The sequence below is a fragment of the Bombus pyrosoma genome, linkage group LG15, assembly GCF_014825855.1.
Source record: "Bombus pyrosoma isolate SC7728 linkage group LG15, ASM1482585v1, whole genome shotgun sequence".
NCBI lineage: Eukaryota > Metazoa > Arthropoda > Insecta > Hymenoptera > Apidae > Bombus > Bombus pyrosoma.
In genome coordinates, this window is record NC_057784.1 from 528,650 (window position 1) to 550,975 (window position 22,326).

General features: G+C 41.9%; 1 protein-coding gene across 10 annotated transcripts in view; it reads left to right on the forward strand.

Annotated features, from left to right (window-relative positions):
- The window catches only part of LOC122576008 (CUGBP Elav-like family member 4), a 557,322-nt gene that overhangs the window by 151,451 nt on the left and 383,545 nt on the right, over positions 1-22,326 (forward strand). For 2 of the 10 annotated variants that reach the window (XM_043745684.1, XM_043745686.1), the window contains one exon: positions 8,337-8,482. The exons of the other annotated variants lie outside the window; for them this stretch is intronic. The gene's annotated coding sequence lies outside the window, so the exon portion shown is untranslated. The remainder of the gene's footprint in view (positions 1-8,336; positions 8,483-22,326) is intronic. 10 annotated transcript variants of the gene reach the window in all.

A 22,326-nucleotide genomic window follows, 5' to 3' on the forward strand; every position in this document is an offset into this window, starting at 1 on the left:
GCGCAGTTCGGCGTGTGACTAATGGCGGCATATTCATGGCACAGCTTCGCCTCTCTAGCTCCCCTCAACACTACCCGAACCCACACCCCTTGCGAAGCTCTGGCAGTTAACCTCAGACAACCCCTTCGTCGCGATAATATATGGCTGCCCTTAAATTTTCGTTCCCCTTCGATTCCTCCCTTTCCGACCCCGGCATCGGCCTACTCCGACACGTATGGTGGAAAACCTGCACCTTCGCTCGCTTTGCCGTTGATAACCGATCTAGCTCGACCCCGAGGCCGTCCCAGAAAGAACGTTCGCGTCGAAAGCGTTTGCGAAACTCCTTTTTTTTTATCTTTCCTCGATTTCGTTAATAAATGACGGTGCAAAACGCCTGACTTATGATAACCTTCGTAAAAACACAATACGCCTCCCGATCTCTTCGTAGCATCGCTTTTACGTATTTTCATAAAGCAGAGGAAATCTATATCGTGGCTCGATAAGTTCATCGCGATATCGAGGTATTATAAAATATCGAGACTCGAGCTAAAAGGAGAGGTATAACGTTGCCATCGAACGATCCATGCAAGAGCACGTTTTCACGATCAAACTCGTTATCTTAAGGGTAAGACGTGGAATTACTTAAGAGGCGATAGGCGTTTGACGGTAAAGTCTCGCCGCGAACGCGTCTACGGTGCACGGAGAAAAGGACTCAAATCGTTTTACGAGGGTAGTTTTAAAACAAGTTTACGAGAGTACCGCGGAATTTCGAAATAAATTTACATCAGTTTTACTACCCCTAATATACATAACTACCAGTGTTTGGCACTGATACTCACGCGTACACTCCAATCACTGTTAGTGTGACCACGACTACCGGTCGCTAGACAGTCTGGGATCGAGTTTCTAGGAAAGAAAAGGATGCCGCGCTTTAGAATCTCTTTACGACCAATACGGTGAACTCGTGTACCGTTTATTTCTCGGAAAAAAAGAAACGAAGAAACGATCGCGAAAAGCGCGAAAAGAATTTATTCTCACGTAATGCTGGGGAACTGCTAACCGGTGAACGATCGCATGTTGTTGCGTAAAAATTTCATCGCGAGCAATTAGAGAATTCACCGAAGTAAGGTCCACTTTCTTGCAAAGGAATGTTTCCAAATTAAATGAAAAAGAACACGGAAGAGGTGCATAGTCGGGCGCTAAACGTATCGCACGTCGGAAATGAAATTTTAAACTTTAATCGCGAAATTAACCACGTATTTCATAGTCACAGCTTTTCCGTCGGCCACGGTAAATTACTTTGTTTTTCTCTGAATTCTCCGCTGTTTCTTGCGTTTCGAACGAACAAGCCACACACATTGCACCGGAGAAAAGTCAAGCTGAGAAGCGGTGGGGCTATTCACGCCCGAGCATAGGCACGAAGCACGGGCACTCGCGTTCTTTCACGCAGCCGTTGAGCGAGCGAGCAAGCAAGCGAACGAACATACGAACGAACGAACGAACGAACGAACTCACGTGGTATCCGCTTGTAATTCGAAGGAACGTTGGGTTTCTGCGACGATGGAACGTCGGGAGAATTTCGGGCATCTCTGGTGTCTTTATTAAGGGAGCTCATCTATAATTCACCGAGCGGCCTAGACGGCTTGACAGTGCTGGACTCACCGTTCGCATAAACACACGGCATCCTGTGCAGAAGCCCATGCATGCCAGTGTGTGGCACGCATTGCGGTTGTCAGCTCTAGTCAACGTGTAATTTACTATCCTGTCTCCGTTCGATGCAGATGCGCCCGTTGCTCGGAACCTGGACCACCAAATACTGTCTACTAGGCTGGACGTTGCGTCGGCGCTAACGGCTACGAGGACGCGAACATTGCTTCTGCACTGCTGTTGCCGTATTGCCGTTGTTACCGTCGCTAGTTACGATCCAAGTGGACGATACGGCTAGCCCAGGCACCACCGACCACTCGGAACCAGGTCACCGCAAGATCCCCATAAACCAACTGCTACATCCTGCTCACTATTTCGTCATTAACTCAAACCGAAGTTTGCTCCTCCGACTATCGTCGCAGTCTCTACCCGATTGCAAACAATTTCAACGTCGGAATCGTTACATCTTCACTTACCCTCCAGCCCTCTTTATAGTTTTCGTACAGCATACGATACGAGCAACGATGTAACGAGATCGTAAATTAAATTATCGATCAGCCTCTTAAGGTTTAAGTCCGTTTGGAACTGTAAAAATTACATTTTTAATTACAATTTTTAATAAAAAATATATTATATGATAGATACGGTCAGTTACTTCTGTATTAAATATTTTTTCGGTCGATCTTTACAGAGATTTTCAGTTTTTATGTAGCCCAATTATTATGCCAGTTTCTTTGCCTCAGCATCCGAAGCATGATTACTTCGACTATTAACTGATTTTACGGCCTTACCACATCATGCTCGGTATAGTAGATACGTAAAGATAGTATTATGGAGGCAATGGACTAGAAAGTAAAACCGATAAAGTCTACTGACCGGAATGTTCGACGTAACATAGCATGTTAGGGAAAGTCATCGTATTACGTAATTATACTAAGTAGGAATTCTCTTATTATTATTAGTTCTCTTATTCAATGGCGGTCACAAAAGAGGAAATGTACGCTGTAATAAGAGTACTTTGACGATATAAAATATATTAAACGAGGTTATCGATGTTTCTTGCTTACGTTTAAATATATCGAGTGAAAGTTCGAAATAGATATTTATAGAAAATTGTGCGCTAATAAGACCTAATAGTTTAGCAATTTAGTTCGGTAAATGAAAAGATGTTTAAAAGACTCGTGACTTCGAGTCAATAAAAAGCAACAGCTCGAGTAAAAGTTTAACGCATTAGGAACAGATACGCCTTGAACCTTTGCAATTTGCCGATATGCTGGGATTTCCCGATTTATCGCTCCAAAGTGATAATGTACGTAAATCGCGAGAAGCAATGTTAACCGTTCCTTGAGCGCGACATAGAGACATCTCTGGGCACTGGGCACGCTCTCGGCTTATATGCCATCGCTCCTCGTTGTTTGCCTATCTACCTTCCTATCCATCTGTTCCACCCTTACCACCTCGTTTCATCTGTTTTTCTCTTTTCTTCCACGAGTAGTATGCAGCGTTCGGTTGAAATGTCGTTTGCTTTGCAAACTGGTCCCTTACATTCGTAACCGTTCGTTATCGTTAGTTCCGCTTGGCGAGGCGCGTTCACAGCGTAAACACGTACGTAGGTATATAAGCGTACTCTCTCTTTTGAGAGAAGGAGAGGGAGAGCGAGAAAGAGAGAGAGAGAGAGAAAGAAGAGAGAGAGAGAGAAAAGCTGACAGGGAGTACGAACGAGGTTTGAGAGCGCATTTCGGAGGAAGGTGTGGTCGTTTCGACTTCTCCCATTCGTTACCTTTGCTGCGAGCGCACCGGCGTGCAAGCGCGCCGAGTCATGTTTACGAGCGCAAATAACGGTGCAGCCGCAACTTTTTGTTGCCGTTTCCTTTCCACCTTTTTTCCACAACGTTCCCCGCCACACACACGTACAGTACCGATGATATCACGGTTTGGTAATCGTAAGTACATGTATATCTATCTTGGAACGTTGGCGCGTTAACGCGGGCGTGCATATAGACAAGTTGTTTATTTACGCGCTGTCGTTATAATGCCCATTGACGTTTTAACTTTTGTCTGCGAAGATATCGAGCGAGATTCACCTGAGTTTATTTTGAGATGTGATTCTGGGAGGATCGGCTTCCTTGTTTCGTTTAAGCAGTAAGTTCGTGGAATATGTAACGTATATCGTAGTTATCTGGAATCAAGAAAACACGTTAATTGAAATGGTTAACAAATAACTTATATGCACTTTACATAATATCTCCTATTACCGCGTACAACTTATTACGATAATGTAACAGGTTCCTGGCTATTCGTTGCAACACCGGTATCAACTATTCGCATCTGGTGCTTCATAAATGTCGTTGAAGACTATAACGAAAGTTCTTGTATAGTTTAACTTGTATAACGAGTATATCACGATTTTTTAAGTTCGTAAAAGGAGTAAAATTCTTATTATCGTAACACATAACGAAACAAGAATTTATCGAAGGTACATCTTTCACGTAATCGTTTATTTTCCATGAAAATATACAAACTTTACAAGTTAAATTCTTACGTTCAAGTGACTTTATCGCTCGTCGATCGATTTAAACGATACAGCTCTACGTTCAATAATTCATCGAGTCAGCAAATTCACCGTTCCTTTCCGGATATCGACCAAGCTTATAACAAAGAATCTGAATGAATATCCGGATGGACAAACAGGATTGGGAAAAGATTTGTAATAAAATTCGGCTGAGGTGAATCCTTAAGCTACGGTGGGGTGTTTGGCAATTTTCGTATATCGATATATCGTGAAAGGAACGATTGGTGGTGGATAGACGTAATGAATAGCTCGGATGGAAATATATCAGGTCAGATGCAGGTTCCAGTGGAAGATAGTCGTTGGATGCAGCAGCAATGGCGGCGTGGGGTAGGTATGGGTGCAATCAGCGCGATGATAACCAGTATTACCGCGTCAGCCCAACCCATCTCGCAGATCTTGGTGGCGTAATTCCCCGGGGTTCTATTTGTGACGAGGGCAAACGGCTAGTATGACACGTATACTAGGGATGATGTATTCCGCGTTATTTATTTCGTACAACACCGATCGGTACGCCAACAAAATAGAAATCAGGCCGTGGTCCCTGAATATTCACACGCCTTTGGTTTTTGAGTTGGGTGCTGCGACCATCAATCGTGGAAACGATGTGGTGTGATTAATTTTGCCGAACCTCACGGCTGGTGAAATGCGCCGCGTCGCTCAATTCCTGTCGATCACAGAATACGTCCCTTGTCAATCGCTACTTCATTGAATATGTTTAATAGCCGACAGTCATTGCCAATTGATTATGCGGTTCAATTTGACGAATTTGTCTCTGAAATCTTTGTTACTGGTATTCGCCAAATCTATGAATATTAATGTTGTAGAGAAATAGCGCTTAATTAACTCAGTTATACCGTATATCGTGAATTATTTATGTCATCTTTCCATACATTTATAATACTAATCTCGAAATTTTAATCCGGTCGAAACGGTATAGCAGCGTTTAGAGTGGCATACAGTCACTCGGTCGAATCGGCCTTTCTAAATGGCGTGTTTGATATTTCAAAACTGTCATTAGTTATATTTGCTGATGTACTACGTTTAGGGATACTTGCGAATTGGCAAATTATTAAGATCTTTAAAAACGATCAATTCGTTTGAAATCTTAGACTACAACGAGAACCCATATAAATTTGATTTTATAATAGAACAATCACGCCAATTATTTGTTATCGAGTTAAATACTATTTCGTCGATTGAGAGACCGATATTTTTAAATATTTTAAATATTCGGCTTTGAAAGGAAGAATTTTTCTGCTACTAGCGCATATAAAGCTCCTATCGCACTGTATATTTCATTCGCTTTCACGAAACTTCCGAAAAATATCATTCCCTTCTGGAAGACAGACCGTCGGGTGACCATTCATTTCCTTTGCGACGATAGTGTCGCGTTAAATTTGAAGTACGATATATGTAGAACGAGGAACAAGTAACCGTAGAAAAACGTAACAGTTACAAATTTCTGGAGTGAACGGATTCAGGTTGCGTATAGTTCGTAACGTCATAACGTTTGTCTTTCTCTTACCCGGTTCCATGATCTTTCAATCTTCGTTCACCTGTTTGTCCCTTCTCTCACTTTGAGCATAATATTTCCGCTTATTCGTTCCTACACATTCGCAGAGTTGGCTGGTGTATACGTAAGTCCATTTTCCTCGTCTCTCTCTCTCTCTCTCTCTCCCTCTCTCTCTCTCTCTCTCTCAAGTAATACGAGCCCCTCTCTCTACCATACTCGCAGCATGCATCCTATTTATTTCCATGCGAATACCAAGAGACAGAAATAATGATTTTAATAATAGCGGAAACCTGGCGTGAGCGTGAGGATTTTCCTCGATTACACTAGAACCATTGTTTCAAAAAGGAACCCGTTCAACATATGAGAACCATTAAATAAAATTTCGCCGCGTCTGCCTGTGCACGCCAGAATAAAAAGCGTTTCGTCCATCGGGACGATCCATTTCCATTTCAACCTTCCAATACTAAATGCATTTTATTCTCCATTGGAATTTCAGTGATTTGTTTCACCCAAAAGTATTCGAGCAGCATATTTAATTATTCGCTCGAACTGCTTGTAATACCATTTTCAATGTGTTTCTCATTTTTTTTACATCGATAATATTCATTTCCCAATGGCAGGTAAATTGTTGATCCGTTAGTAATTCGATCTTTATTAAAATACCGACCGGTATCATTGAAATGAAAAAATATATTCCGTCTACGAATTTCATCGTTCCATCGAACTATTCCCGATATGTCCCTTTTTCCTTTTTTTCAGCGTGTATCGATATCACTGAAACATCGTTGTTTGCGTGTTTAACAATTATTCCCTTTTATATAAATAGATTCCTTGAACCGTTTCCTCTGCTATTTGTCGTATGGTTACTTTTGATGAAAGTTTAGGGAATTGTATAGCTTCTCGTAAACTGAAGGCTTTTAGGGTTAAGCAAACTTCGCGTTTTCCACTTACCGTGGCAGGGCATATGGCGAAATTCCCACGAGTTACTCTTTTACGTCACATGCCTCGTTTCTTTCTTGCCATTTCTCTGGTTGCTTATTTAACGGAATAATACTTTTCCACGTCGCACGTTTTTCACCAGTCCATAATACCTACCACAATCGCCACTCCTCGTAAACACGAACATTTTTCCATTAAAAATTCAATTCGATGGCCTTTGCGTCTAATGGAAATCTTGTAATTACCTTAATCGCGACACGTCGAGTGTCCAGCCGTTTCTTTTCCATGTCCGGATCCCTTCCTCCTGAAGAGTCTCTTTTAAAACCAGTTAGATCGGCAGTTTTTATTAATCGTGAGAGAGAGGTAGAGAGGGAGACAGGGAGAGAGAGAGAGAGTTGCATCTATGAAAACTTGCAACGGTGCTGCCCTGTTTCCGGATACGGAGATGATGTCTCGGACCGAAGGGTATAAGAGCAACGAGAGGGTGGGGGAGTTGGGTTTGAGGTGGGAGAGGAAGTTGCTGGACCATGTCGACTGCTTCCCAAGCCAGCCGAAGTGGACCTATCGACTCGAAACGAGTGTGCTCGACGTTAAAATCCCGGTCGCTGCTCCCGTTTCTCAGCCTCTCCCCCTCTACCACTCTGCCTCTTTCCACCGTCATCGTTCTCTTGCTTTTCATCCCCCGTCCGTAGCCGACCACCACCCTTTGCTACCCCTCTATCTGTCTTTCTCTCTAGTCCGTTCATTCGTCCGTGCGTTTGTATTGAACGTAAACGATGCAATGGGTAGACACGGTCCAGCAAATCCGAAATCCCCTTTTCCTCGATATAAAGCTTTACCCCTTTTTTCGACTTCGTCCTTCCGTTGAGCGCGACTTCGCGCCAATACTTTCTGCGAACAAACCAGGCGGCACAAGTATCGAGTCACCGGTGAAATCGACTTGCTGTATTTCAAGGATCCGATGAACACTCGGACGTTCCAACTTAACTAAACGTCGATATTGTTACATAATAATGTTCCCATCGTTCGATGGCTATTACGATTGTGTATCGGCTATTATCAATTATCAGTTTCGTTTGATAATTATCTCTAGGTGATCTAGATGATTAATGGTGTGATTGAAAGAAAAAAGAAAAAAAGAAGGAACACGAGAAATTGTTTCGCCGACCACATTGAATGCGCGACTATAAAAGTGTAATGTTTCATAGCTCTCATCGGTGATAACGTCATTTTCAAGCCAGCCAGATCGATGATCAAGCCAGAAATGGAATAAACCATGAAGTAAAGTCATTGTTGAAAGACTATGGTTCGTTTCATTTCGTTTCATCGAGCTACCGTCGAAGACTTTTATGCAATTCGAGAACGTTCGTCCCAAGTTTCATATAATGAAACGTACGCTCGCCGGTGCAACATCGGTAAATTGCTAACAACAACCGTCATTACGAGTCGTGCGAAGTACTCGTGATTAATTACCGAAAACTTTTCATTACCGAACTGAAGTACTGAAAACACGGAAAACGAGAAAAAGACTATAACCGTTTTTAATAATTTATATTGTGTTAAAAGATTCGAGATATAATAACACGTATATTTATATTTATAATGACTTTAGATAATGGCTTCGACAAGATAGTCGATAGGGATGGTGTAATTCGGCACGGAAGTGACAATATTATTCTGTTTCAGGGTGTGACGGGCGACCGGCTGGCCGGGGGCGCCGCACACCTCCTCCATCTCTTCTTCTTCTTGCCACGACCACAACACACAATGTAACAACAACTACCACTACTAGAGTCGTCCGCGTGAACCACGTTCTCAATGTACTCGATGTGGTACGTCACCATACCCCTACTCGGTGTCTCTGAAAATATGTCATCCTTATTAAGTTTTAACGTGTTTCACTTTTACGTTGTCGTTGCCTCACAGTTAGTGTTCCTCAATGTTTTAATCAGAAAGTCGTGTCATGAGCCCGCAAAAGATAATAGTATCCATCACTGTTGATGAACGCACGTGTGGCGAAGAAAGTGCGCTGCGAACATCGAGCTCCAACACTAAATTGAATATCAATCTCGGTAAAACGTTGTTGCGCGGTTTTTTATTTCTCCGAGAAGGTTTCATAGCTCGGTTATAATTACCGTATTCTTCCATTACCTGGCACCTACCTACATATCTGGTACAAAAGCAAATTTTCGTTGCGGTATATTCATTCCCCTTAATTAAACTGTGTCGTTGAATTTCAGTTTTCATGCGAATTGCACTTTAATTAAATCTGTTCATCGAACAATTTTACAATTCAACTATTTTTTGAAAAGGATCACTTTTGATCATAGTTCATATGTTATCCTCGTTGGTTTCTTTCTGTTTTTTTTTTTTTTTTTAATATTTGACGAACGATTTATCATTTCCCGTTTCGCGATATGATTTGCGAGATAAATTTACACGTGGAGGCAGTGGCACTCTTCGCGCACACGTACGTATTTACACATCCATCAACATTATGTATACATTCTATATTCTATATATATATGTGTGTGTGTGCGTGTGCGTGTGTGTGCGTGCGTGCGTGCGTATGTACACATATACATACACATATATACATATGTATACATACATATTCGCTGAGTTCCGTTACAATGTGACTTGTGGTTGGTTTAGTTTCGTTGGTTTATCGGTGTTCGATGTTGGCTGCTATTGTTGGTTGTTAGGTGTTTAGTGGTCACTCTGTGTTGGTGCTCGCCCTATCGGCTCCTTCCTTGTACCCGCAACCCTGACAACCTGCACTCCCTTCCTCCGACAACTCGAATCCCAAACTTGATGTTAGAAGTTACAATGTCAAGCTTGTCTCCTGCCACGAGCAATCTTATTGGACGACGGAAAGATCCGCAACACTATTAACGTATATATCAAACTGACGGTAAGGTTTTTATTCGATAGTCTGTTATTCTTATTCCAGACAGCATGCTGTTTTTACGTATGACAGAAAAAAGAAGTAAGCAAGTGTCGCATGAACAATATCACTGATTAATTAAGAACAATGATGAAATATATTATATGTCGATGTTCACTAACAGCTGTATATCTAGGATTGATGTCGTGTTGAAATACGAATTCTTGTCGAAAATTGCAAATTGCAAGTTGCAATTTAGCGGCACTTGACGTTAAATGACTTTTTAATACGTTTGAAACATGTAAAGCGTTTTCAACGTGATCTTCCTCCCTTGGGAAATACTTCATTATCGATCAAATATATTATTAAATATTAAATATATATTTTTGTACAGTTTTCTTCTTATTCCAAGTCGTATCGTCTAGCCGAGGAAAAGATTTGCTTCATTCAATGAGCCAGCGTTTATTATATAACGTTAGGAATTTCGTGAAAACTGCCGCATACGAATCTGTAGAAAATTGATAGCAACGGACGGAAAGGCACGTTTCGCTTCGTTGTGGAATTTAAATATTTTTGAAGAATGGATACGAAACCCAATGATTTTTATGCAGCGCGCGTAAAGGTCTCCCTTGCGGAATACCATTTCTAGACCAGGAGTAGATATGCGTTACTAGAAAACGGCCGACATTTGATTAGAGAATGGTTCCTCTTTTACTCGTTTCATTAATTTACGTCCCATCTAATCAGACTCGAATTTGTTTCGATAACTTTTCGGGGATAGCGTAATGCAACGGTAATATCTTTTAATTGCGAAACGGTGAAAAATATTCTTACTATTCGAAGCGACGTTAATTATCGAGTGAAATCAATGACTCGATGTATGTACATGCGTGAACGGGCACAATTTATTCCTGGTTGTTTACGCGATAAATATTGATACTAGAATTTTTTTAATCGACCTCGCTAATTAAGTTTCAGAGGGTGCGATAGCTTGTTATCACGGTTTTAATGGGTTTGGAAAACGATCGCTGTTTACGATCCGGTAAAGAGGGAATCTGTGGTCGAAGTGCTTGAATTCTTAATAAGAACCGACCGGAAAAACGAAAAATGCTGCCGTTTACTATGCTATGGGTAAAACAATTACACGAGTGGATGATAAAGAAGTGCTTTTAATTGAAAGAACTTTTTACGGTATTTCGTATTATTAAAATTTACATATTTGTACGTTATGCCGATACAAAAATAATTGTACGCACGGCCGATAATTGAATCAAAGAAATTGGAATAATCGAAATCGATAATCAATAACGAAACCATTAGTTATTCCAAAGTTATACTCGTATTGGCAATGAAAATGGCAAGAACAATTATAATATTTATATCGGTATAAATACTATGTGGAATTCTTTAATGAAACCATATCCGACATATGCGTGCTGCCCTATATCACTTACGTGCATTTAAGTCTAATCGTGTAAGACCGTAGTCTGGATCTGCGTTCCAATTCCATTTGAAACGACGAGTGACATTTTATTCTATTGAATTGCGTCGGGATGTGGAAACGGTAGAGAGAAAAAGAGGACGTCATGCTGCTCAAGACCGTTCTGACTACGATGTATGTGAGAAAGAAAGTATAGACCGAAGGAACATTTATTTGCTGGCAGGAATCCTCCGCAGTTTTTCAGCCAGACCGTGTGGAGTTTTGCAAAAGGCAATTCGATTTCAAGCACATTCGGACAATATTAAAAGGTAATTGGATTTCGACCTGGCTAGTTGTTGCCAGCGTGCACGCCTCGATCCCGGTGTAGCAATGGGAATGGAGAAGAGGGACGGTAAATGCCGTAAGGGGTGTCGAATCGGTAGAAAGAGGAAGATAACAAAAGTAGGGAGCTTGTACGCGTGTTCGCAAACCAGAATAATGGATAGTCGTTAAATTTAATTGGCACATAATTATCGGGAGTCCTGGCACCAAGCAGATCGTTGCACGCCACATATCGTTCTGATCCCCTTGCCTTCGCTTCGATATCGAGGAAACTCGATTACGCTCGAACGTTATGTGTTGTCTATCTATATTCTGTGTGGCAAAAAATTCTCTGAATCACGGTTTTTGGAAATTAAGTCTAACAACGATAGATTCGGATAACTTTGCCCCGTCAATCGAAGATTCACTTTTAATTTTTTACAATTCTCTGACTGTTTGTAACCTAGCGAAGGCAAAGTCGAATTAACGACATAACAAAATTCAAGATCGCTCGATATTCCGGTTGTAGCAAAGTAAATTCACCAACGGGGTAACGCTTGATCTCGCTTTCGCGTAAACGTCTTGCGAGAAAACGTCGGTGTTCCGTTGGCGAGAAAGAATCTGAATAATACAACGATCACGTGAAGCAACAAGACCGAGGGAAAAGGCATCAAGGGAGACGAAGTTGGGACGAAAGGAGGATCGTGGAAACGTGGATAAAAATCTATGAATGTCTCGAGTCTCGAGGGAAGTTCTCCATAAGCGTAAAAATACCTAGCACGAAACTCGAGCAGGAGGACGGAGAGGACGCACGATCTTGAAACGCTTAAATATGCAACTCGGTCGGTGAATTAATTTACTAATCACTTAGGGTAGTCGCGTTTAGATAGCGTTTATCGACAGTACCGGATAGGTGTTTGTAGTAGGCACGAGCTACAGAGCTTCTCTGTTCCCTATACCCTATACCCTATCGTATGTAACTACGATATCGGCGCGTACCAATAAATAAGCCGACCGATACCATCTTTCATTTCGATAATTATTATTTGGTACAGTGTTAATTAATTAAACACGGAGAAGCAGGATGGTCGGGTAACCGCTGCCGGTAGTATGTAGCACTCGGAATAGAGTGCTCGAATAGACAGGGCACGCGTACTGTATACGGGCATGATCGCACCAGGTGATAACTCCTCGGGCTCTCCGGCTAATTACCGGATGAAAGAGCTATCTGGCGACTGTCGTCAAAGCCCTGGTGAAACCTAGTAAATGCACCTGCCGCGCCATTGTGATATTTTAACGCGGCCGCGGTTTATACAGCTTCGCCCGGTTTTCGGTGTATCTAATTTTCATTCGGCATTTTCAGTTCCTGTGAACGAGTACGCGCACCGACGTGATTACGAATAGGCTGCTCGTTTTAATGGCATTGCCAAATATGCAGTCTCGGAAACGGCCCTGCCGTAGTTCCTGAAAAATGCAACGTTGTTCTACGTCATTCTCGTTGTTGTCGCTCCTATGTTTATACGGTTGCTTCGAGACGGACACTTCATTCGCCAGTCAGCGATTCATGAAAGAGGTAACGATCATCGAATGGTCGAGATTCTTACGTTCGAATTAAAAGAATCATACACGTGGAAAACGGTGATCCTGTTTCCTCGCTTCTGGATATTATTTTTCATAATCAGTTTGCGGAATTTGTTCGCGGTTGAATTGAATTGAGAATATGGTTTCCGCTCGAATAAATGGACGATGGAGAATTTACCGTGGTACGGTCTCTTTCATGTAATAAAATGTTCAAATTATCTTTCGAATCTACAAGGAACTTTCGTTCCGGGCGAAGCATACGTGACATCGGCGAGTAGTAAATGTCAGGATCACGAAAGTCCAAGCAATTCGGACTAGAGCCAACGGAGAGGAACCGGTATAATTTATTAATTTAATGCGTGCCTTTTTGGGTCAGAGTGGTATCTAGGTGAGAGGACGTTGGCATTTTTCCCAAGCGACAGGGAAAAATAATTTTCTTTTTCTCCCTGTCATGTTTCTCTGGATGTATGATCCCTAAACGGCCTGTAGAAAGTAACCAGTCGCAAACAAATAAATAACAACGTAATCACGAACACCCGCTGACTAAGATTCATGGTGCGAAATATTCAACCATTAAGCCGTCCAGCCTGTTACTTCGACCAACAATTAGTAATTGATGGTGGTATATTCTGTCCTTGAATTAATACCGCAGGAAAGATTGCCGGTTAATAATTATTCTATCTAACAAATTCTTATAATTTAAGCAAGTATTTTGATCGAAAGTGTTAATTAAGTATGAAATACTTGACTTTGAATATATAGGTCCCCAGGGAAGCTAAAAGAAATTTAATTATGATACCGTGACGATTTCCTCGATATCGTTCTAAAAATCTTGATGTAATTTCAAATGATTCATCGTGGCACTCTAAGTCGATGGAAATACTGGTTTCTCGACTTTGAATTTTCTGATGTAAATGACCTTGATAATAACGTGCCCTTGTTGCGGACCAAAAATTCAATAACCAGTAGAAGCATTCGTGAAATATGTTCAACGAGTAACGAAAATAGCACGTGAGAGAACGAAAGGAGATAGAAAGAACGTTGGAGAAACGGAGAGGAAAAGGAGAGAAAATGATGGCGTCACAGAAGAAATACGTAGAGAAAGAAAAGAGAGGAGGAAATGAGAAGGTCGAATGGCGAAACACACGGCTGTACTCAAGTAGCGCTTCTATTCGATTTAGCTGCTGCGTGCCACGGATCCTCGCTCTCTCGCGTATATTTGCCGGGATTTGATTTACGCATAAAATATTCACCTTGCCCGAGATTTCGTTAGAGTTTGAAAGTTCGGAAACGCGCAGCCGCCGCCAACTGCTACCGCTACCGTTACTACCACCGCCGTTGCTACCGCTGCGCTGCTGCAATGCAAACAGCCAAAGAAAGGGACCAAGTAAAAGTAACTGGAGAAACGAAAGTGTACACCAAGATTCAAGAGGATGGTATGGAAACGAAGGGAAGGATCATGAAAGAGAGAGAGAGGAACAGAGAGAAAGAGAGAAGTTCGCGAATGGTTGAACAATAGAAAAGCAAGGTGACTTTTACGAAGGATTCTGCGCGAGAGTCTTGAGGTATCTACGGTAGAAAACTTTTCGGAGGCGAAAAAGGAACGAAAACAAAGAAATAGGAACGAACGTGAAGCTGCAGAAATTTCGCCACCTCCGTGATAACTTTTTTCCTTTCTTTCTAGTCCCTTTTCCTTCTGACTGCGCCTACACGGTCTCCGTTTCTTTCTATTACGGAGGTGATAGACAGAATGATCACTGAATCGAACGAATCAGAGAGAAGCACGAGGCTGAACATTTTACAATCGATATCTGCGATGAGCATGAACTCACACCAGTCACCTAAAGTTCAAGATGCGCTTGATAACAACTTACTACCCTACTTCTCCTTCTTCCAAATATTACTTGCGCGAGTATCCTTCACAGAAATACGGTATTTATGAAATCGCACGATTGTCGTTACGCTGTCGATATTAACGTTTCGTTCGATACTTTTTGATCTGTCTTAACTTTATTTCAATTGTTGTTCTATGTTTCGTTTAATCGAATTAACCTTTAGTACTCATAAAATAAAATTATAAGAAGGACAGCTATATTTAAGCTTGCTGTGCGCATAATTGCATAGAATGAAAGCTGAATTGCGAAGTGAAGTAAATAGTAATGGCTTGATTGCTAATAATATTATTACTTTATAAAAATAACCGTGATCTGTTCGATCGTTCGCGGAGAGACGCGATCGCGGAGAAGGCGCGTCAACGGGAGTCGTAAATTCCCGTTACGATTAGACAATCGACGCCACGAACTGATCGATCCCCTATTTCGGTTAGGATAATAGAGGTTAGGTTGAATCGGTATAACACTGAGTTTGACAGGTCATAATATATACTTTATTCCAACAACTTGTTTCACGGATTATATAAACGTTCGGAGAGGCTCGCGGGGTAAGGTTACGATGTCGAATCGTTACGTCTTGTTTGTAATTGAAGATACTTGTTTGTATCGCATGATAGGACATATATATTTAGTACGGCCAAGATATATTTGCAACAGCTTGCACAAAGCGAAACTTTAGCTATAGCGAGGCGCTCGAGCGAAGTGCGACTAAGGAATAGGGAATGGAATAGGAAGCAATTCCAGGATAAATTTTAGGAAATATGATCCTTATAGATCGGCATCTCGCGTTAAGCATTGTGCGTGGACTTTCTACTTGTGCTTATATCTGTACTTTCACCGTTGCGTGGAAGTTTCGGAAGCTCGGAGAATTTATCCACATCGGTACTTCTTCTGTCCGAAAACTTACTCTGGGATGGCAGGATATGGGGGCAGAGGGGACGCATACACGTGACCATGGCAATATGTTCGATGGCAGGACCGTTAGCTCGCCCTATTGGTTCCGAAGGACCCAAGCTCGAGCTGCTCTCTATTCCATTTATTCCGTATACATAATACATCGTTTTGCGAGCAACCAGGCCCCATTTGGATTCCTGTCGAGCATGTAGGTATTCTTATTTCTACGCTCGATTTAACGGGCTGTGATGGAAACAGCATTTCTGCTGACCTACCTAATCTTATCTATCAGTTCCCATTGTTGGTCTTGTTCATCAATCTTTATGTTCGTATGTATTGTGGGCTGCATTCCCCCGTGTTAGTGCTTATACGTATGATAATTAAATCGAGAAAACGCGTGATAAGGGTTTAACAAAGATCAATGAAATTACGTCCATCGATCGCGTAGTGCGATTTATGCCTGTAAAAAGGATACATTAGGAGCGCACGCGATACCTTTGCGTTATATTAAGAAGGAACCTAATTAGCAAAAAATATAAAGAACTTAATCAGATAAACGTCGGACTGTCGTAATTTATTACGATGAAACAGTAACTAGTGTTGGAAATAATAGTAGCGCTCGGTCCAGTCAGGCGAGTGAGTGTTGCTCGTAATCGTTCTCACGTTCTTCCATAATAATTTAGTCAATATTACTCGCAATTAGTGTTCGACTTTTTAAATAAATAAGTTTAATCTCGTCATTTAAACAACAAGTCCACGTACTTATTAAAACTCTGAAAGCTGAACATTCAAAATTTATCGAGTCCCTCAAAAATTGAAGCTTCGAATTATGTTCGAAGCGTTTCAAAGCTCGTATCAAGGCTCGTTGTCAAGCTGCATTGTTGATATAGAATTGTTTCTTCCTTTGTATTCACACAACAATGCGTTTATAAAAAAATTTGATGTATCGAGCCGTGAATGAGTCTTGCATCCTGATGGTGTTTCTATAAAATACGTACGACTGGGAGCGCGCAACGTCAATAGCTGTCGACGATTAATTTACGACTTTTGGACAATATCTGTCGAAGGAGATATAGCTCGTAACATTCTCTCAAAAGAGGAAGGTAACTGATTGAGCGAAAGAATTTTCAAGTTTAAAAGCGTGCGAGTTGTGTATCGTGGGAAAGTTAGCTGGCACCTTTTGACCGAGAGGAAACGAACGAGCGCGTCTTTTTCCATTTCAAAAGCTGCTTCTCCTCGAACGATCGCGAACCATCACTTCTGACAGACGTAATACGCGTTTGAATCGGTCTCGCATGAATATGAATGGAATTGCAAGGGCTGGAAAGGGGACTCGGGACGAAAGAGGGTTTAACTCGATGAAATCCATGGTTCTACCTGGCAATGCACAGTGAGCCAGCCGTCTCTCACACAGGTGCTCTATCGAGTACGTGTTCCGATAATGTGCGGCCCCGAAATATAATCCTCGTCACGGTGGCGCGCGACGAAAGCTTCGGTTTCGATGCGGCGAAAATCGCGCATAGCTTACCTAGCCTGCTATTTCATGCTACAGGAACCAGCTTTGATCGCCATATAGGCAGGACATAGGCGGATCCCGGTGAATGGCTTGCCGACGCCGGCATATCGCGGATGCAACGCGTAATTACTTTATACGTTTATGGCGACGGCCCTTTCGTCGGGCCCCTTTTGTCGAGCGCACCGTGTGATTTATCGAGGTAACCCCGCTGCTACCAGCAGCCACCCTGGGAATTTCTAAAGCCCGCGCGGATCTCCACGCCAACGCTATCGTTTACCACCGACGAATTTGTAACCGATCCTTGTAATCCCACGTTTAACAGGCACAATCCTTCTTCATCGTTCGTAGGGTTTGTCGATGAATAGGAAAAAAATTGGCTGGTCCATCGTCGAAAATTGTAAATTGCGTAAGTATCATTGATGGAATAAAATTTTCTAGAATTTTTGAACGTTCGCGTATTGGTAGGAAATAGCTTTTAGGTGTTCAGATCATATATCACAGCAATCGTGCTTCCGAGCTGTCTAACTATTAATGGATGCGTGAGGCGACTGACGAAAGGAAAAGAGAAGGGAAGAGAAGAGAAGTATTCCTGGCGGAAAGGTGTCATGTGACGTGCAGAATAATCGATAAGCATTGTCTGATCGGAAATCTGGCGTGGCTCGGCACCCAGGGACCAGAATCCATACCCGTGGTGATTCGTGCCACTACTATGGTATTAATATTTGACACACATCATTCGGTTTTACTGCCGGTATAAATGCGTCGGATAGGGTTGTGCGTGTATCGTGAATCACCGGAAATGCGATTCGCCCGGGAATCGATAGATGCTGGATACGTAAGCGGTCAAGAGTACCAGCATCGTGAATACATATGCATCATTTTCGTCACTCGAAAACCGTTTTGAACGATCGCTATCCGAAGGATATATACGATCGTTCGTGATAGTTCACTGACACGTAATGGTTACTGCATGTAGAAGAGTCGACGCTTTGATAAATACTCTGTGTTCGATCCGAAACAATTTTACTTGACAATAACCTTTTCCAGTTGGACTGCCGAGTCCCCTTTTTAGGATTACAGATTATTCTTCCGTTTTCTGTATTTCTTACGTAGTTGTTATTATATTTTCCTTTCGTTATAGTAGCGATAAGGATAATCATTCGTTCTTATCCCGCATGCGCGCTAGAACATCCCGTTTAATTAAGAAGCATTTCTTTGAATACAGCAGAATATTCTGGAAAATTAAGTAGCGGAAGTTACCGCAGGCAACCGTGTTCGATTCAAGAAAATAATTAATTCTCTTTGTTACTGGCGTGCCTATCGGGAATCACAAAGCACATGGTTATGACAGCTGGTCTTCAACGGAATTCTCCAGTTTTGTACCTCGAAAGTTCCATTACCGATTTCATCATCGCTGCGCTATAATTTTGCAATCTTTGCCTCTCTTCCACTTCTCCAACTTAAGGATATCTGAAGCAGTACTTGCGGTTAGATCGATGCCAAATTATGTCACCAAGCCTGCTCTTCGTTCGTAATTATGATAGCTCTTTTGCAAATTACTCGGCTGAATAAACGATAAAACTCTATCGTTATTAATGGGCGCCTGCGTTTTTTTGTCTCTGCTTATTTTTCGATATCATCGCCGGAAAAAGAGTAGAAAACGTTCGTTCGGTAATTATACCAGATGGGGCAGCGGACACTTTTGCCAACGGTAATCGACAAAATTTGCTGCGCTTGAAACGCCCTTCTACTCCGAATAATTGCAGGCGATTCAATGGGATAATATTATTTTATGAATTTAATTGAACGCTTCCTTCGCAGTTCTTTATTTCCATTCAAATGGTAACGTATACTCGTGTGTGAATTAAATTTACTTTTCAAACAATCTTTATTTTTTAAAGAAATCGTTGCAATCCAAAATTTACTTCGTTAAATTTTATATGAACGACGAAAATGTTGATCATTGCACATTTTAGTTGCGTACCGCGTAATACTTAAGGACTTCGTTTCTTTGTACTACCATACTCTGCATTCGTTATTACCGGGCTTTCTGATGTAGGATCTTGAAGTTAGATTTATGAGTACTTTCTTTTTTAATAGGAGGATCTTTTGGAGCGAAACGTTATAAGAAGGAAAGGCAATGGCTTTCTTTATCGCTTTGATGGATAACGGAGAAAGAGAAGGTGGTATATATTTCGAGTTCTATCAACGACCGATGTCCTGGAGAAGGTAAAGGACACGATCGAAAAAGTTTAGACCGATGTCATGCGAACACGCTCTTTTCGCTGAATCTTGAATAGCCTTTCCTAAGGCTAGGAGCAGATTACCCTATTACCAGATGGAAGTAAATTTCTAATTTTATCTCTACCAATATCAGAAGCGTACCGTCGCTCTTGCCTTTGAAGTAACAATCTACTTCGTGTAATAATGCTACACAATTCTCGACGATTAATGGTTAAGAGGGTAGGCTTGTTCTTAACACAACGCTTTTGTTTCACTTTGTGCGGTTCAATTTACCATCTCGGCATTAAATATCGTTACAACTGCGAGCCCTGTGCTTTTCTAGGACGAGTAGTATGCGCGGAAAAATTTCGCCTATGGGAACGTTATCAAGTAAGACATAATTGAAACACTCGCTGCAAAACAAATACTATATTCGCCGAAATAAAAAAACCTGATAATACTATCTGTATCTGTAATTTTGGAAATACGACTTTTTTCTTCGGTGGACAACTCCTTCTAGAAGGGATGGCTTGTGTTAGGGTACCGGTCATATTTGAGCCAGAGATGTGAAATAGGTTGCGTAGAGATGAGGTCTAAGTGGAAGAGACAGCGTTTACATGCGAGAGAGAAAGAGAGAGAGAGGGAGAGGGAGATGGAGAGGGTGCGAGCAGGACGTTGAAGAGGGAATTTCGGAGGACGCAAAGAGGCGGATGGGTACGGACTGGCCATGTAAAGCGGAATGAATCTCGCAGCCGCACGTGGCTTGGCCGCGATCCACGCTATCCAAACCACTCCTCGCGTTGTGCAAGCTTTTTATGTCGAGAATTTAAATTAGATACAACCACTCTCCATCCACAACCACTAAAACTCGCGCCGCGCCTACCGAATCACCTTGCAGATACTCCTTTATTTCACGGCACTTTACTTCACCCCGCTGTTTCACTAGTCTTAGCATTTAAAGATGACTGCCTGTTAGGTGTTGAAAATATCTTGCCGAATGTTTTGTAACAATTATTAATCACCATCATACTTATTATCGCCGATTAATATCGTAACGCACTGTAATGTTATTTGTTATACGTAAAGATTAATTACGACGACAATACGAAATACATAACAAGTTGCGTATTTTTCGATATGTAACGTTCTAACGTTAAATGAGCCAATGATATAAGAGATATAAGAACTGGTATTTCTATTATTTGTTTAGATACAGTTATCAGTATAACGTAATACATTTTTTCCAAGTAATATCGTTTATTTACGTATCAAACTGTTTATATCAGAGTAGTAAATCAAACAGATCAATGAGCTTAAACGGCAATAAGCGACGCTCAGAGAAAACTAACCTGCTGTCGTTTCGATTTGATCGATACCGATCGAATCCAATACCGGTGCAAAATATCGAAGGTGCCTACTGAGAGGTGCAGGTTGTTGGCTAGAGGCGTGTCAAAATGTGATTGCGGCAACATTGCGTCACCGCCACTGGTCCCGGGGTATCTTTGGAGGCTCGTCGTTGGAGAGGACGAAGTAGGATTCTCCTCCTTTCGAAAGCGTCGTTAGGGGCCTCTGGCACGTGGCCAATCACATCGACTAGCTACTGTGTATGTTTCATCCGGCACAGTGTCTAGCTCTCTGCTCTCTCTCTCTCTCTCTCTCTCTCTCCTCTTCCTCTCTCTCTCTCGCTCGATCGCTCGCTCGCTCGCTCACTCTGCACGTGGATTTCTACCCTTGGTTCTAGGCTGCTCTGGCATAGGCTGGTCTGCTCTCCGGCACGACGTATACACGACGAGAGAGGAATCGGCTAAAGGGATTCTCGTTTCTTGTTTGCACCTATCACCCACCACCCATCTACGGAGTGTCTTCTTCCCTTACAAACATCGATATGACCAATATATCGGAATATAGCCAAGACATTGTGTGTACAGTCCGTTCGAACATCCGTGACCGTTCCGATTTTCCACTTTCCCCACGAAGGAAATTACTTCGCGATCGAGTCTGTACTTTATCTCGGTTTTCGGACCGAACTACCGACTAAATAATAGCTTTAGCAATACCAGGTTGCAGCCCATTCCGTACGCGAGATCTATTAACTCCGTACGGTGTATCGAGATTAACGTAATCGCGTTTGTAGTGAATCGATAAACATCTACTACTGGATAAATTGGACACGAATATATCGTTCGAGGAGACGATAAGGAATTACACAAGTGTTGTTTTTGATTGTAGTAAATTTTCGGTATCTACGAGTAGTCAGTCAGTTTTTATATGCTTCGTTTCATTACAAATTCGTCGTGTTAAAATGCTTTTTTCCTCATCGTCGTTCGATACTTTTCGCATATCAAAGGATACATGGACATGGAAGCATGGACAGGAGATCAACGTAGTACGGTTACATCGGTGAAGTAAATGCGAACATCTACTTTACATCCAGCGCGATTCAGAGAGTTTACCACCTGCGATTCAGTTCGTATTCAAGGAAGAGAGAAAGAGGCAGAATGGGTGAACTCGAATTAGAAGTGGAGTTTGAGGGAATGAGCGGAGTTAGTTAGTATGCTAATCCCAAAGTGGAAACACTTAAATTCATTACACAAACTACTAATTACGTGGATAATGAGCTATCGCTAATCGCCGAAAGAATTACATTTCCCTCGCTTAAGAGGTTTCATCCTGAAATTCACGGTTACAACATAATAGAAGAAATTGATGTATTCGCATCAACGAAACGAGCGTGGCGGGATCTTTTGCATTCAACCAGGAACGATCTTCAGCTCACGTTTTCGGGCCACGGCTTGGGAATTATATCAAAAAGCGATTTTGATCATTGACATTCAGCAGGCAACGGTGGTACGTGAGTTCCGGTGTAGTTGTGCAAAAGTTTAACGTATTAATTACGGAAAGTTTTACCAGCCCGGTTTCTTTTCTCAGCCGCTTCTGCTCCG